The sequence below is a fragment of the Halichoerus grypus genome, chromosome 3 (assembly GCF_964656455.1).
Source record: "Halichoerus grypus chromosome 3, mHalGry1.hap1.1, whole genome shotgun sequence".
Classification (NCBI taxonomy): Eukaryota; Metazoa; Chordata; class Mammalia; order Carnivora; family Phocidae; genus Halichoerus; species Halichoerus grypus.
The window spans coordinates 207,720,464-207,737,494 of record NC_135714.1 but is presented as its reverse complement, the minus strand read 5'-3'; the positions used below and the strand labels follow the sequence as shown (position 1 = coordinate 207,737,494).

The following is a 17,031-nucleotide window of genomic DNA, read 5'->3' as shown; positions in this document are numbered from 1 at the left end:
CTGAAATCTCATTCTTAAGTGGTAAGTTATTGTTTTGTATTATGTATTCTAATGTAAAACACCAAGTATTTTGGGAAAATAGGATATTTATTTTTTTTTACTTATGATTGTGGACAGATTATATCACCAGCCCTATTGTTTCATCAAAAACAGTCCATAGAGTGGCCCCTGTTATCACCCGTTCAAATGTACATTGGCTTTGACTTTGAGCACACTTACTTACAGGGAAGTTTGTAGAGAACATGGCTGGGTATTTTTTGAGCCTCTTTCTATATTCTTCTGGAAGTCTTGCCTAGTAACAAAAATGTATGAACAGGTCACATACGAAGAAACAAAGATTTTTATGAACTGTGTCCATCAACAATAGTGATTACAACAGAAGGAATGATTAGTTTATGTCTTTCAGGCAAGTTTCTGATTCTGAGCAGCATCAAAATTAATGATAAAATTAAAAGTTAAATACCATTCTCTGGGAATCTAACTGGATTTTAAATGTTGAAATGAGCTTTCTGTATTTTTAGCCACTCTGTTATATAAGAAGTTTCAAGTTAATATGTGAAATCCTGCCAAATTGAGATGTTTTATTTGCTTTCTGTAGGAATCCCAAGTAATCAACCTTTAGAACCAAGAAAGCGTCCCCCTGAGTAAGACTTGAATATCGAGGACATTTGCTAGACAATTTTCTTTAGAGGATTTTTTTTATTATGGAAGTAATTGTAGAAGACCCAAGGCTATGACATTAGGCATGGACTGGGGAAGGAATCATATCAAGTGAGAGGAAAGAAGAGTCGGCTGAAATGATAACTCTTTCAAAGTGTCAGTTCATTCAGAATTGAACGGTGTGTGAATTCTGGTTTTTACTGTGTAACGTGACCCAGTATGTCTGAAGCTGCTTAATTATTTAGGAAATGTTTGGAAATTTCTTCAGACTCAGATGTAATGGTTATTGCTTTTGCATTTTAATGAGATAAATGTTCCTTATGAACTTGAATGAACTTTTTTTTTTTACTTTAGTGGTTATATAGAAGCATTTTCACATTTTTGATGATGGTCGATGTTGGAGTGGGTCAAGAGTTTCAGTTTGGGAAGATGAAAGGGGTTCTGGAGATGGACGGTGGAGATGGTTGTACGACCTGAGTGTGCTGTCACTGAACTGTACCCTGAAAAATGGTTAAGGTGGTAAATTTTACATGATGTATGTTTTTCCACAGTTCACGAATACAACAGCTTTGGCATGAGCTGTGGCTATCATGTTTGCTTTTTGATCTTTAGTTATTTTTGAAACACCGTATATACTCCCTTAACTTATATTTGCCATAGTGGAGGACCTGGGAGAAGATACACGCACTTTCAGGTGATTTCGCTGTTAGGGAGCCAACGTCCTCAGCAGAACTGGTGTTGAACTATGATGAGTGGCGTCAGACAGTGCGTGGAAGTGGTCCTTCTCTGGCTTAGACATGAGAAACATCATTTTCTCTTGATATTTTGATTACTCATGATCGTTCCGGTTGATGATAAGCGGAGCTGGAGTGATTTCTCGTGACCAGCTCTGCAAACTGCCTAATTTTTCATGTTCTTCTCAGGGACAGAGAGAGCTGGGGAGGCAGCGCGTGTTTATGTCGTGAAGGAGAAACACTTGCATGACCACAAATGCACATGGAGGATTTTCTGCACTTTAAAGTCATTTACGTCAGGCTCTGCTTCCAACCACTGTTCCCTTTTCTTGTTCCGGGGACCGTTTGACCCTTCATCTGCCTTCAGTTTGCCCTCTCTCTGGAGAGCCCCGCTGTTGAGTGTGTGCACGGGACGAGCCCCTTCTGCGGGGATGCTCTCGGGGAAGGATGGCTGATGCGTGACGGACCGCGCAGGTGGATGGTTGGCAAATCCCATACCAGCCTTTATCAGAATGGCTGCTGAGGGGTCTGTGGGCATTTTAGGGGAGCTGTCTCTGACTGGCATGTGGAGTGAGGGCTGGTTTTTCACATGGTCTGTGTCCCTTTGCGGAAACTGGCTCCCTGCGTCTGAACTCCAGCTGGCTGGTCTTTGGTGGGACCCCAGGACACCATGCAGTTAGAGTAGTCCCAAATGGTGCTCATTCCTATGTGGTTTAGAACCTTTTTTGAGCAATGACTTCTTCACAAACATCATTTTATTATGATCGGCTATTTTCCGCACTCGAGTTAGCCCATCTGTGAGCTTTTATAGGCAGTTTGCACTGTGAAGGTGGTGGAAGTCCGAACGTTGGTTCCTTGCTGTCCGTGACTCACGGTGTAAGCAGCTGGCCCATGTCTCCTAACATTAGTGTACGGTTCATAACCAAGATTAGGTAACACATGGTGGCAGCCTTCCATGAAAGAGACGTAGACTATGGGTATGTTTCCCGAGCAGTGAGAATTTGAGTGGTGAGGGGGTTGGGAGGTACTTCGTTCTTGCCGGTCGGGCTCCCTTGTCTTGATCATCGCTGCAGTTGCTTTATCGCCATGCCGTTTGGGAAAGTCGTGAGCTTCGCAGATCCTCCTGTATTCAGGCTACCCGGCCAGTGGGGCTTCTGATCCGGAGCTCCACTGTCGCACGGCATTTATCCCTGTCCGTCGGGAGATGGCCTGTTCGACTGCGAAGAATAATGAGAAGTTTCAGGAATGAATTGATTTGCCGTCAACCATGGTACTACTTGTGCAGTTTGACATTCGCCACTGAGCCAGGAAACCTCAAGCAGCTGAAGCAGGTGATTTTTGAGGGACGCTGTACCCCTACTTGACAGAACAAAAAATGTGAAATAATTTGTATATAAAAATTGGGGTGGAAAGATGTGAAGTATTTTCCATACATTCTGTGGAGCTGACTTCCGTGTGTTCATGGTATTCATGGAGGGCGTCAGTGTACTGACCGGTTATCGCCAGGTCCCTGCCCGTGAGAGGCTGGTTAGTGTTCAGCGGCCAGAGTGGGGGCAGGAAGCCCCAGTTTCTGTGCTGTGTGCTCCCACCACTCGTTGCTGAGCGTGGGTCCGGGAGGCGTTCTCGGCCCCCTGCCCCCAGCGTCTGGGAAGAACTGGCTCACCTTCACCCCCCCGGCTCCTGCCTTTGTTTCCACGCGTCCAGCCTGGGGTGTTGGTCTGGGGGATACGGTCCGCGTGCGCTCTCCCCGTGGGGCCACACTCTTCAGTTGTGATCGGCTGAGTAAAATCTTGACTTGAAGTTGAAAAGATCTATAGAGGTTGAGCAAATATTTTTTATAATTTCTATTTGGATGTAGAGTCTAAATGCACTATTACATAAGGTTTTGGAAGCTTAATTACACATTACTGAACTCCTCCGTGAACATGGCTATTGAAATATGGACACCCACTGGGGCCATTTGCAGACAGAGTTCAAAATGGCAGAGAGAGCAGACTTGTTGAAATAGCAGGGGTGATGGGGTTTGGTCCCTCCAAATCTCTGTTTCTTCAGAGCTGAGGTTTTAAAAAGCTTTTAATTTCATGATGGGCACATCCGTGAAAGTCAGTGAATGAGTTTGCGCTCTTTGCCTCAGCCCTGTCTCAAGAGGACCTGGTTCCCAATCCCCGGGGGCAGGGGAGGCTGGTGCGCGGGTGGGCGCAGTTTCACACCCAGCGGGCGTGTGATTCCCGAGCTCTGCACACGGCCATGTCACCCAGTGTTGAACTTGAGCTCTGCAGGGACAGTGGACGTCACACCTTGTATTTCTACTGTGTCTCTGGTTTAAAAGTCTCTTTCGTGTCAATTGTGGTGAGTCCTTCAACTTCCTTGTGTGGTAGGGAACGTCGCCCCATTTTGCAGATGAGCGAGGAGATCCGAAGGTACGTGTGACTTTTCCATGTTGTTGCACAGCTTCTCAGTACTTTGCTGGGACACAAATATGTGTGTTCACTTCATGTTAGTACACCACAGTGACCCTTAATGAGTCCTTACCCAGGTGTGACTTCCCTACCAAATACGGTGCCAGACAGGCGGTTCGGGCCGGGGTGCCGGTGAGGGGCCACCAGCTCGGCCTCTGGAGCCTCAGGACCAGATGGGCAAGCGCTCCAGATGGCTTCGATGCCAAAAAGACATCCAGTTAAGTGGGACATTTACCCCCATGGTGTGCTGAATGGTTCTCAATATGTCAGGTGAATGACATTTGAGCAGACTTGGTTAAGGGTGAAATGTCACCTCAGTCAAAGACTAGTATTTCAGGTAAGTTTCCTTTACCCAGATACTGAGAATATTTATAAAAGCTTCTGAGGTGTGCAGGTGGGATGCTTGGGCTGTGGCTTGGAGTCGGATGGCAGGGGCGGCCGCGAGAAGGTGAGGGGGGCAGAGGAGAAGCCGGGAAGACACCTGCCGTGCTCAGCCCGTGTCTCCATGGCCCCGTGTCCACCAGCTGTGGACAGAAACAAATCCTCATCTGCTGGAAAGGACTTTATTTCATAAACTGACTTTATGACTTCAGTAGAAACCGAGTCCTGCTATTTAATCACTGCCAGAATGAAAGTTATGGATCAATAGTTTTATTGCCAAAATGGGTTTTTTTTTCCCACGTGGCTTATTCCTAACCCTGAGGGCCTACTTCTCCCCTAACTGGCATCTCTGTGCCGAGTAGAAGAATGTCACCCCTTTGGGAAGGTGCAATGAAGCAGAGTTCTAGCCCCGCTCACCCCGGGAGCGGGCGCTTCTGTGCAGGCCAGTGGATGTATTCACTGACTGAGGTTTGTGGTTTGGTGGCAGTTTCATGAGGAGACATACAGTTCTGTGGCTCGAGACCAGACCTGGTTTGGATGTGTCTCCATCGGCTGTTTCATGACCGAACCTGGTGTCTGAGCCCACCTGTTTTCATGATCCCTCTGAAAAATTCCTGGGGCTGCCCTGTGTGGGGCTGACCTGGGGGGCTGTGAGACCTTCACTCCCCGAGTGCCAGGGGGACTCGAATTGACTCCTCGCTTGGGAATGCTCAGCTTTGTGTGCAGGTTCTCGCTCTGGGGAGGTCGGAAGTGTGGATTCCTGTCCACCTCCTCGTCCTCGAGGTGCCGGGTGCGGCTGGGCGCTGATCCCAGGACTGCATTCCACGGGAGCAGAAGGGACGCCAGGTGCCGAGTGAGGCCACCACGTTCACGGCACTCGGCGTGTTTCAAGAGCCCCATAGAGATACACGGGGTCTGTGGTGGAGCGTTGCCTGACGTTAGGGGAAGTCTGCCCCTACGTCTCCGAGCCGAGGCTCCAGGGTGTGTCCTTGCGTGCATCCCGGGCCCACGTCCCCTGTGGTCATGGATTAGGGCCCTGGCGGTGTCGTCCACCTCCGAGGAAGCTCATTCCTGGAGTGCGAATGTTGCCGGGATTCTGGGGTGATCTTGTGACTGAGGGTGAATTTCTGTATCCATCTACCATCTGTCTGTCATCTGTCTGCCGCCTGTCCACCTCTCTGTCTGCAGCTCTGTCCGTGTTTCCCCTGCCCTCTCCGTCCTCTGCCTCAGTGTCTCACTCATTAGTTTGTGTTGCTATCGTGCAACAACCAGTAACTGCAGGGCATGTAATTTGTAAGCGACCTCAAATTCTTTCCAGTGTGAGACAAGGAACACCCGCATCCATACAGACATAAGATTGATGGGGGTTATCAACCTAGGGTTGATCATTAAATCCAACCCAAACCTCATTAGCAGCCAGAACTGAAGAGGGAAAGGTCTTAGGTGAACCTCGTGTTACTGTTCCCGAGCCGAGTGCCGGTTGTTGGCAGTGATGGTGGTGACGGCGTGGGGATTTGGTTCCGGGAGCGGGGGACTGAGCTCCTGAAGAGCTGGACATGATCGGGGGTAACCTGGGTGATGCGAGGATCAGCACCCTCCTCCGGGCTCACATCCCCTGGAGAACAGGGCGGTGCCCTCAGCTTCCACTGGCTGGGAAGGAGCCCGTCCCTCCAGGTCTGTCTCGTTGGGCACAGGAGGGTGTCAGATGCCCAGAGTTTGTGGGGCCGCCATTGTTTCCTTCTGAGTAAACCGTCCTGAGCCGCACGTGCACGAGGGAATGGCTGGAAGTCTTGTCGGTTTCGCCACGAGGAAGACTCAGGTTTGGACATGCGCGTTCTTTCCCGGACACAGCTGCAGACACGCAGCCCCGAGCAGGGAGCGGGAGACGGAGCGGGCCGGTGCAGACGCCCCCGAGGCCTGATGTGCTCATGGCGCTGCTTTTCCTCAGTAGCTTCAGCGGCCCTTGTCTTGGTTGTTTTCGGCTTCCCCGGGGGTTCTCACACTTCCAGAGGCTGGAAGTCCACAGTCAGGGCCCCGGAGGATTTGGGTCCTGGGGAGGCCTTGCAGGGGCCACCTTCCCGCCTGCAGAGAGCAGGGAGGTGATCGCTCTCATGCCTCTTTCCTGAGGGCCCCTCCCTCACGACCGAGTCACCTCCCAAAGGCCCCCGTCCTGAGACTGCTGCTTTGAGGGGTGGGCTTCAACATGGGAGCTTCTTGGAGGACACAGATGACGAGTGTGTAGCCGCCCTGCTCTGAGCTACGCGCACTTACCCAGGTATGCTCTTCTCCCTGGAAGATGTTAATTCTGATGTCCACAGCACTGGACGGTTGGGTGGGCCATTGGTTGCAGACGTCTTTCCAATGGGGAGAAACCCAGTTCCAGGTGAGAGAAGGTTTCTTGGGGGTGAGCGGGGCTGACCGTGTGCAGAATTCTCTGCCCATCCCCATGATGAGGAGGATCTGTTTCCCGACCCCTTGAATCTGGGCCAGCCATGGCTCTGGGACGTGCTTTAACCTGTAGAACAAGGTGGAAATGATGCTGTCCTAGTTCTTAGCAAGGCCTCCCGATGCCATTTACAGGAGCCTCGGGGAGAGGGGGCTCCTAGGGGATGAATGATTATGGGGAGAGAGGCCATCCCCACTGAGCGCGTGTGTGAAGGCACCTGGGATCTTCCAGTGGCTCTCACTGGCTGCTATGCGGGGCCCAGGCAGGACCAGCCAGACCGCTGCCCGCAGAGGGACAAGCCGACGGGTGGCGGTGGTTCTGAGCCTCGTGTTTGGGCTGGTGTTTGGGGCATCGGTAGTGGCTGCTGCTGAGAAGGGAAGATCGCCATTTGCTGGGTTTCTCCTGTGTGCCAGACGGCACGCCAGCGGTTTTGGCAGGGAGAGAGAGAGAGGGAGCACAAGCAGGGGGAGCGGCAGAGGGAGGGGGAGAAGCAGGCTCCCCGCCGAGCAGGGAGCCCGATGCAGGGCTCGATCCCAGGACCCTTCACTGACGGAGCCACGCTGGTGCCCCAAGGACCTGAACTTCTGAGCCAGTTCCCATGTTAGGAAAATGTGTTTCCCCAGAAAACCTTATTCTTTACCCCAATTCTTTGTCTTTATCCCTGTCCTGGGCAACGTCTCCAAGGTCCATCTGTTCTCCTGTGAAGTAACATTGATCAGAAATGAGTAAATCCAGATTGAACGACCGTGTGACTGTCCCGACTCAGAGACCTCTCACCGTGGATCCGTCCTGTGCAGAGACCAGTCCTGGGGTCAGTTTCCTCTCTGAAGCTGTGAGTGACGAGTGGAGTTAACAGAGATATTTGATGCTCCATTTGGGAGTCGTGGACTTGAAATCCAAATGAATTTTCTCAAGTGTCCTGGTCTCCCCAGATTTTAAATCTCAGTCTCTGAATTGTGCAGCTATTGTGTGTGTATTGTACAAGTTCAGAAATTTTGATTTAAGGTTCCTCTTTTATTTTAAAGATTTTATTTATTTATTAGAGAAAGAGTGTGAGGGGGCAGAGGGAGAAGCAGACTCCAGGCCGAGCGCGGAGCCCGATGCGGGGCTTGATCTCACGACCCTGAGATCATGATCAGAGCCAAATATTTTAAAATATTGCTCTGCCATTTGGGTATAGTTAGTTCAGGTTTCTTAAAATTTAGAGGGCTGGTGCTTTTCTGTCAGGCTTTAGTGGAAAGCAGGGTTTACCAGTTGTCTGGTCGTCCCGTGCGGCTCGACAGCCCGAGTCAGCTTTTGCCCATCTCATTGGGCAGAGCGTGCGGATGTGGTTCCTTGGGAAGGCTGGTGCGTTAGGCTTCATGGTGTGTCGTGTCCACTTCTGCCCGGGGCCGGGGGTCTTGTACAGGGGTTCACCGCAGTCTGTTCTCTGAACAAAGAACGACACTAAAACCTTGCAGATAACCTGGCAGTTCCTATAGATTAGTTTTCAGGGAGATAATCATGTTGATCCACATGGTTGTTTGGTTTAAGTTCTCAACTAAAGATGTGTTACTCCATCCTCTTCGTTTATAGCTTTTTAGATATGCAGGTATTTGGGTTATCACAAAGCAGTTTGAATTGAAGATAGGATGATACAATATATTTTATGAGCTAATGAAAATATCAAAGCATATTATTTTACAAAATATCCTCAAATCTATCTATAGACAGCACTTTAGAAGCCATATTTTGGGAGTAAAATATCTTCACATGTAAAAACACACTATTGATACAAAACTGATAACAATTTGGTACTGTAATAAAGTTGGCTTGCTGTTAGTGGGAAGTTGTCCAAGGATCTCGCCTAAGATTGCGGAATGCGGGGGGGTGTTGGATGCGGCCTGCGACCTGTCCCAGGAGGAGGCCTGAATGTATTTCACAGTCTTCTGCCTTCTGTGAAGAATGGGGGGCTGGCCAGGGTGGGGCAGGGCAGAGAGGGGAGCCCATGAGCCCACCCTGCCCACGAGCAGCCGGGGAAACGCACGTCACCTGCTCTGACGTGGCCCTGGGCTCCCAGAGGAGGGAGGCAGTGTGACCGTGGGGAATGTGAGGCCTGGACGGGGGTGGTGTGGAGCAGGCGCATGCGGGGTGAGGGCACGTGGGCACTGCCCCTCCCAGCGTCTGTCCGTGGTCTCCTGCCCCGGCCTGGGGTTTATCTAGAACTCTTCCTTCCCTTTGCTAAGGAGTGTCTTACACTCAAAATGTCTTTGAGCTTGGGTAGCCGTTTCAGTAACCTCCTCCATCCCGTGTCTGTAGCTGGCCTGGGGTGGGGGGCCCGAGCCCACCCCCAGCTCAGTGATTCTCGGTAAGACTCCCAGGACCCAGCGTGTAGTTGTGCTGATGGGAAAGCAGGCAAAGGGAGAGGGCAGAGGACGTGCACAGGGGGACCAGGCCAGCTTCCGGGCCCATCCCGCCCGGTCCTGCAGGACGCGCTATGTTCCCCCACAAGCGATTATAGGACACCTGCGGAGCATCGTCCCCAGGAGGCTGTAGGGACCAGCGCCTGGGGTTTTGTGGGGAGCTGGCCACACACACACCCTCTGCCTGGCTCATCCAGACATGCAGACTCCCCAGAGGAGAGCAGGTGCTTGGCACGGATGGTATCGTTTGCACTAACCGTTTAGGCATAAGGAGCCCGCCCATCAGTCCGGGAATGGCCTCAGGCAGGTTTCCTCCGGCCTGGTCCAGTTAGCTGACTCTGAGCCCATGCAGTTGCCACCAGGCCGCCCCCAGCCCGTCCAGAGGGAGCCGTGCTGTGGAGGCTGCGACCCCAAAGTGAGTGCCTCCTCGCCCTGCCATCAGCGCTCCTCCCCCGCATGGCTCTGTTGGCTCGAGTGGGTGGTGAGCTCTGAGGGGCAGGACTGGCCAGAGGGACGTGGGCCTTCCCTTGGTTCACATCGGGCACACCTGGCTTGGGGCTGCCCTTTCGACCCCGGGTCTGCCGTGGGCCCCAGGGTTCGTGCACCTTGTGGCTGGATGCTTCAGGCAGGTGATCGCTGATTGTCGGCATGGGTCCTGGTTTTGGTGTTACCATATGCGTGTCGGCGGACGTGGGAGAGGCTGTATGCGAGCGGCTTGCCAGATGCCACTTTAACCCAGAAGCCGGCTCTGCCCTCTGACCTGCTTGCGGCACCTGCCCTGTCCTCAGAGAGGCTTCCAGTAAAGACAGGCAGCTCCTGAGCCCCTGGTGGGCGTGGATGCTGGAGGCTCCTTGAGTCCTGCTGGATTTCTGGTTCTGAGATTGAAGACACTTTTAATATTCGCCTCGAAAACATTAGATTTCATTTTATTAGTTTTTATTGAAGTATCGTTGACACACAGTATCATCAGTTTCGGGTATGTAACATGAGATTTGACAGTTCTGTGCATTACGACACACTCACAACAGTAAATATCGTCACCACCTGTCGCTTGTGATATGACCACATCATTACTGACTCGGTCCCTATGCTGCGCTTTTCAACCCCGTGACTTTTTTATTCTGTAACTGATGATTGCCAAAGGGGAGGGGGTTCAGAGGTACCAACTCCAGGCATTTTATTTTATTTTATTTTATTTTTTTAAAGATTTTATTTATTTATTCATGAGAGACAGAGAGAGAGAGAGAGAGGCAGAGAGAGAAGCAGGCTCCCAAGGAGCAGGGAGCCTGATGCGGGACTTGATCCCAGGACCCTGGGATCATGACCTGAGCCGAAGGCAGACGCTTAACCATCCGAGCCACCCAGGCGCCCTCAACTCCAGGCATTTTATTGTAAAAGTACTCTGCAATAAAGGTAAAAGCTTTTTTTAATTTTTTTTAAAACGCTTTTTTTTAAACTATGAATTTATTCATCTTTGATGGAACTTATTATAGAGTTTTAAAAATAAAGTTTTAAGCACTGCCCAAATACGAGGTTCAGGGTGATATTTTGGTGTGCTTTTTGTCTGAGAACCTTTTATTATCTGCAACCACAAACCATATATATTAGGAGTAGTTTGAATATGTATTTTAATATCCTTGCTTTAAAGTTCAATGAAATCATCAGATAAAGACAGTGATTGATTTTTCCAACAAGGGCTTGCTTATTTAGCAGGTGCAATTTCGTTGCTGAACAGGTATTCAGATGGCACATAAATCATGCTGCACACACTTGATTTATAGCAGCCATTCTCTCAGCTGTGAGCTGGGGAATGTGCAGGAATATTAGGAACTGACACACAGATAATGAAAGAAAGAAAAGAAAGAAAGAAAGTGCTTCTTTGGGGAAGTGAAGCCAGGGTCTTGTGCTGCAGAAAAGCTGGGGACCGCGTGTGGTGCCCGGGGCTGGCTCCTGGAGCCGGGGACCGAGTGGGGTGCCGTGCTCTGCACCGAGCCGAGATGTCCTTGACCTGTCAGAATGGCTTGGTCTGTAAGTGAGGCGTTGGACCCTCCATCAGAGTGGTGCACGGGTTTTATTCTTGCTGGAGTGACGTGCAGAGCCTCTGCTGGAGAAGGGCTGTGGTGGCTTTGTGAGGTCCAATGCGGGGGGCACTGATCTCCAGTAGGGTCCCTCTGGGTCAGGACGGCACCTGCCCGATTCTGGTGACCCCCTCATACAGGGTGCACAGTGCACAGTGTGTAAAAACATTTTTAAATTGAACTGAACTGAATATGGGCTTTTATCAGATGACTGGTGCCCTGTTAGGGGACGTAATGGAGGAGAAAGGCATAACTAATGAAGGGAAAATGTCTCAGAGAGTAGTGTTTAAAATAATTAAACAATCGAAGACTGCCAAAGGTCTCAAGTTTATTAGCTGCACGCCCGGGGAGCGTGGCAGCTCACAGCAGGAGAGCGTGGCCGGTAAGTGACTTCAGGGTCAGTTCGAGCAAACATCCTCTTCCAGAGGGACCGGCAGTTCCATGCCCCTCAAGTCAGGGAAGGACGCTGTTACCGCTGCTCTGGGTCGGTCCCCCCTGTGTGCGTGAGCATAAAGCCCAGGTTTTGGTGACCGCACACAGCGGCGTGTGAGCCCGGGGACGGGTGTGTGCGGAGAGGGGCTCACACGGTATTTCTGTACCTTGCAGTGAGTGGGGACGTGTCAGCATGTTCACGGGGCCAGCGTTAGCCGTCTGTCTGGCCGTCCGATGGTCATCTCTGTTCTGAGGCAGAAGGACACTGACTCATTCGTCCACGTGCAGCGCTTCACCAGCTGTGAGCATAGAAAGACGAGGTCTGCCGTCCTCAAGGGGTGCGTGTTTTCATCGGCACCACACCGTGCCCCAGACTTCTGGCTGCCGCAGACGGGCCGGGAGCCGCCGTGGAGCACGGGGGTGGAGGCCGTCCGGGGGTTTGCAGAGCAGCAGGCTTGCGGTCACCCCTGAAGAGGCACCGGCCTGGATGGGCGTGGGTGGGCGAGCCTGCGGGTGCTGGTCCCTGCCGGCTCCTTCCAGATTGTCCTTAGTGACTTGTGAATAAAGCCCTTGGTGGTGGATTTCCACTCGTGCGGATCAGGACAGCCACAGCGGAGTGTGAGGGCCACGTGCAGTGCTGTGGATTTTGTGTATGGAATGGGCTGCCTCCGGTCTCTGGGCGGAGGCGGGTGAGCCAGGCCCAGGGAAGGAAGCCGTGCTGTGTGTGGCGCTGGGAAGGGGTGGCCTTGCGGTGGGCCCAGGACTCTGGTATGGGCAATCCTACGGACGCACATACAGAGAGCTCAGTTAGTGTTCCTAGGTTGTCCATGTGGGGCACAGAGCAATTCTGCGGCCTCTGTCTAAAGATAGATGAGGGTTCTCTGCATGAACAGAACGAGTAGGATGCGGATGTGTACACACGAACATGCAAACACATACGTGCACGCAGATGTGCTTGTATGTACGCATACACGCATGTCCGTACATACCCACACGCACACACAGACGTACACATACTACGCACAAACATACATGGCTAAAGACACATGTGTACACACGTGTATACACACAACACATACATGTATAAATCCTACACGTGAATATACACATGCATGCATACAGTGTGCACACAAGCACGCACACATATGTTTAGACACATACATGTTACACACGTTCACACAAGAGCATGCTGGAGCCCAGGACAGCCGATGGTGTGGTCTGTCTGAGGGCAGGAGGAGAGTCAGTGTCCAGTGTGAAGCCCGTGAGGCGGAGGCCCTCTCAGTTTTCTTATTCGACCTTCAACTGATTGGACGCAGCCCACCCATGCTGGGGAGGGCCGGCCACTTTCTCAGTCACCAAGTCAGATGTTAATCTCATCTGTAAACACCCTCACAGACTCACCCAGAACAGTGTTGGACCAGATAGCGGGGGTCCAGCCACAGTGACACAGAAAATCCACCATCCCAGGTCACACCTGCGTGGGAGCCCGGGTAGGCTCACCTGGACCCGCCCGTGAGCCCTGGTATCCGGGCTGTGAGTGGGCCTGAGGCAGGAGCCATCGTGGGTGAGGTCCACAAAGTGTGGCCTGGTAGAGTCCGTGGTTGAGTGGGGAGCAGCTCACCGACCACGGACTCCTGCTTCTGCCAGCACGTTGTCAGGAGGAACCAAGGGCTCCGGGAGGGGCTGTCGGCCACCCCGGGAGGCCTGCTGCCAACACCCACCCCGTGGAGAGCCTGGAGGTCCGAGAAGCAGGATGCGCCCGAGGACGCGGTCTCCTTCCCCCGCGGGGTCAGGCTTCGCCGCGTGGAGCCCCCCAGGCTCGGCTCAGAGGGATGGTGTATTAGTAGGCACGTCTTCTGTTTTCTGTTTCTGCGGCTGTGACGTCCGGGAGCTTGTGTGCTCTGCAGGGGCCGCCCCTTCGGCGGGGGGAGGGGGGGCGGTTCCTGGCCCACGTCCACCTGCCACCCTCAGCCCAGGGCCACGTGCCGGGCGGCGAGGGGCCGGCCCTGACAGGATTCACACTGGCCAGTCCCCGGGCTGCCCCAGCCCCAGCCCCACCCGTGTCCCGGGGAAACCTCAGGGAAGGCTTTGCCCGTTCTTTCCTCTTGCCACACGCCTGGTGCTTCCCTGTGTGGCCCCTGGGCCATGCCTCCTGTGGCCGGGAATCTGTGAGGGGAAACTCCTTCCTCAGGTGGTCATTTCTGTGTCTGTGTGCCGGCCACCCCTGCTTAAAACAAATCCCCGGCCAATTTGAGACAAGACTCTTGCCCGAAACCTGGGGCCGGATGGCAGGGACCTCGGAACCCCCTGGTCAGCCGGTTGATGGCGACCGAGCGAAAGTCTGGACAGATGTGCCAGGTGCCATGTGCTCTGGGAATCCTGTCCGGGAGAGCCCGCGCTCTTTACAGACGGACGTCAGCCGCAGGAACGGGGACGCCTGAGGCTTTGTGGGAGGCTCCGCAGTGAGCACTTTCTTCCGTGGACGCACCTGTCAGATGAGTCACAGATACCGGGGCCCTGGCGTCCGGTGGGGCATCAGATACGTGCTGGTTCCCAGGTTGTTAGTTCTCCTGGATACGTAGGGGACGCGCTTGACGGACTTTGTGAACAGCACGAAGCGGCTGCGTCAGGCACGTCCTTTAGTGGGTGGCCAGTTCTGAGGGACTTCATGAGCAGAGCCCTCCCGGGGGACCCGTAACTCGCCCCCGAGCCCTGACCTCCCCGTCATAGACTGAACGACATTGTCCATTCGTGTTCCTCTTGGAGGGACTGTGGGCACGGAAGCAAGGAGGAAGGGCGGTGTGTGGTGGTGAGCCCCTTGGGGAGGGCTCCATGGGGGGCACCGGGGCATGGGGTCAGGGGTCAGATTCTGTTCTCAGCAGTTCTTAGAGTTCCCCTAGAAAGAGAAGCAGAATTGAGGAAGGGCAGACAGCAGACTTACGCTTCAGGAGTGCACACGCCCCAAGTGGGGCACACGCGATGTGTGGGCCGGCAGATGTCTCTGTGATGCATTTGAATGCAGGGGGCCCAGGGACAGTGTGGGGGTCAGGGACGCCCCCCACACCTGTGCAGTTGAAAATCCACGTACAGCGTCGGACTCCCCCAAATCTTAGCTACTCATAGCCTCTGCTGACCAGAAGCCTTACTGATCACATAAATCGTTGATCAACGCACATTTTGTATGCTACGTGCATCATAGCTGTGTTCTGGAGACAGAGTGAGCTCGAGAAAAGAGAATGTGATTAGAAGGTCATAGGGAACAGAAGATTCTGCTGTGTTTATGGAAAAGCAGCCCTGGCTAAGGGGACCGCGCAGGTCAAACCGCGTTGTTCGAGCGTCCAGCGTTTGCAGCATCATTCAAGGTGGAGTGAGGCCGCGGGACCCTCTGTGTCGGAGCCCACTGGGTGGTGCACGTGTCCCATACGGCTCCCCGCATAGCCTCCTACGTGGGGTCTGCCTGGGGCATGTTGTGTGTGGGTCTGTTAGGGCAGCGAGCATTCCTCGTGGCCGAGGGAAGGACCTGGCGTTGGGATGTGTCGGAGAGTCCCGGGACGGCCCCACGTTCGCTGTCCAGCCCACGGCCCTTGAACCAGAGTTCGGGTCCACGTGGCCACATTACGCCTCCAGGTGAATCTCTTGCTGTGCTCCAGTGAAGTCTGCTGGGGGTGATGCCCGGACCCGCTGTCCTCAGTGTGACAGCGTGTGGGCAGCTATCCTGGAGGAGCGGAGGACGGCCCTGAGTCGGGCGTGCGGACGCTCAGCAGATGCTCACGGGACCACCTTGGTGACGCTGGGGCGACTCAGGGCCACACCCAGGCCACAGCATGACGCTTGTCACTTGGAGCTGAAAGCAACAGGACGCACATGTGGGGGCTTGGTTGGTGATGGGGCCGGAGAGCACCCTCTGTCCCTTTCTCACCCAGTGTGAGGGTCTCTGTGTGTGTTCCTGGAATAAGAGGAGCCCCTCCCCTCGGTGCAGGTAAGGCCTGGAGCCACGGGGCGCCAGGGTGGACGGGCCTTAAAGAGGATGTGTCTCAATGCCTGGCCTCATGGACGGTTTCCTGTGTGCACGTGGGGGCAGCATTGGTCGGGGGCTGACACGGGAAGACCCCCGTGCATGTCCTTCAGACGTTTGCAGCAACTGTGGGGCCTGAGGCTAAGGGTGCCTGTGGGGGATTGGTCTGGGCTGCCGCGGTTCATGCGGTGAGTTATATCCATCCTCAAGTGGGAAAGGACGCATCCATGTCCGACGTCATTGAAATGCGTTGAACAAATTACTTTTGTCTATGTGGTTTTGTTTTCTCCTCTCAGAAATTAACTTGTCTTTCTGTTGCGATTGTGACTCTCCGTGCTGTGTTCCAAGGAGGAGTGGACTGGTGTGCGTCTGCATCCTGATTCTGCTGGGTATTTCAGCCTGAGACAGGCCCCCTGATGTAAGTGCGGGGGTCGAAGGCTACGGATCCTGAATCACGTGTGCACATCCTGGTGTCTTTCTACAGCGTTTCTAGAAGTAACTGCACAAACAGAAGCCACACAGCACCCCGTCTTCCTAAGGGAGGCAGACACAGCAGAATCCAGCGCCTCCTGTCGGTCCTCACATGTTTACCGTGTTTGTGCGGTGCTGTGTGGCCTCTGCCGGTTGCCGTGTCTGTGAAGGCAGATGAGGTGTCTGCTTGGGGCTTACGGGGCTTTGGGGAGCTGGCTGGGGGGCACACACTTATTGTGTAGTCGGGGTCCACAGGGATAGCGTGCCGATGCATCAGGAGCCGGCAGGACAGGTTCGCAGAGCACGCTCAAGGCCGAGTCTTACGTGAGCAGGCGCCAGCCGGGCAGGCGTGGAGAGTGTAGGTCGTGGAGGAACGGGGCTCAGAGACTCAGAACAGTAGGGTACTTGGGGCTCGGCTGTGGTGTAGGACTTGGCGAGGAACCAGAGGACGCGGAGCGGGGGAGGACAGATGCCCCAGGGGGTCCAGAGCTGTAGAGACGTGCACACTTGGGGCGGTCGCCGGGAGCCATTGATGGGGGCACGCGAGTGACGGTCCCATCCTCATGAACACGAGGCTCAGACGGACGTCGGTTCGTGTGATGATGGAAGGGAGAGGTCTTAGTCCGAAAATTCCCATGGGGATTGCACCGGGGGAGGATTCTGTGGGCTCTGGAGAGGGAGGTGCGGAACAGTGTGCGCCGTCCTTCAAGGCCCGGGAAGGCTGCGGGATCACAGGGAAGGACTCTCGCGCGCGGCAGGGGTCGGGGACTGGCTGCAGCACCACAAACCCGTGCGCGTGTGGAGGAGCCTCGTGAACCAGCGCACACGGGAGCTGGGTGAGGGCCTTGCACTCCTGCCCAGCTGACCCCTATCTCTGGGGGCTGTGTGAGCCGCGGACACCAGGCGGGTGTGTGCCCGTGGTGGCCACACCAGCCACACCAGCCTGAGGAGGG

At 53.8% G+C, this 17,031-nt stretch overlaps 1 protein-coding gene across 6 annotated transcripts in view; it reads left to right on the top strand.

The window, feature by feature from the left end:
* Positions 1 to 17,031, top strand: part of DLGAP2 (DLG associated protein 2) — an 844,777-nt gene that overhangs the window by 192,680 nt on the left and 635,066 nt on the right. The window lies entirely within an intron of this gene.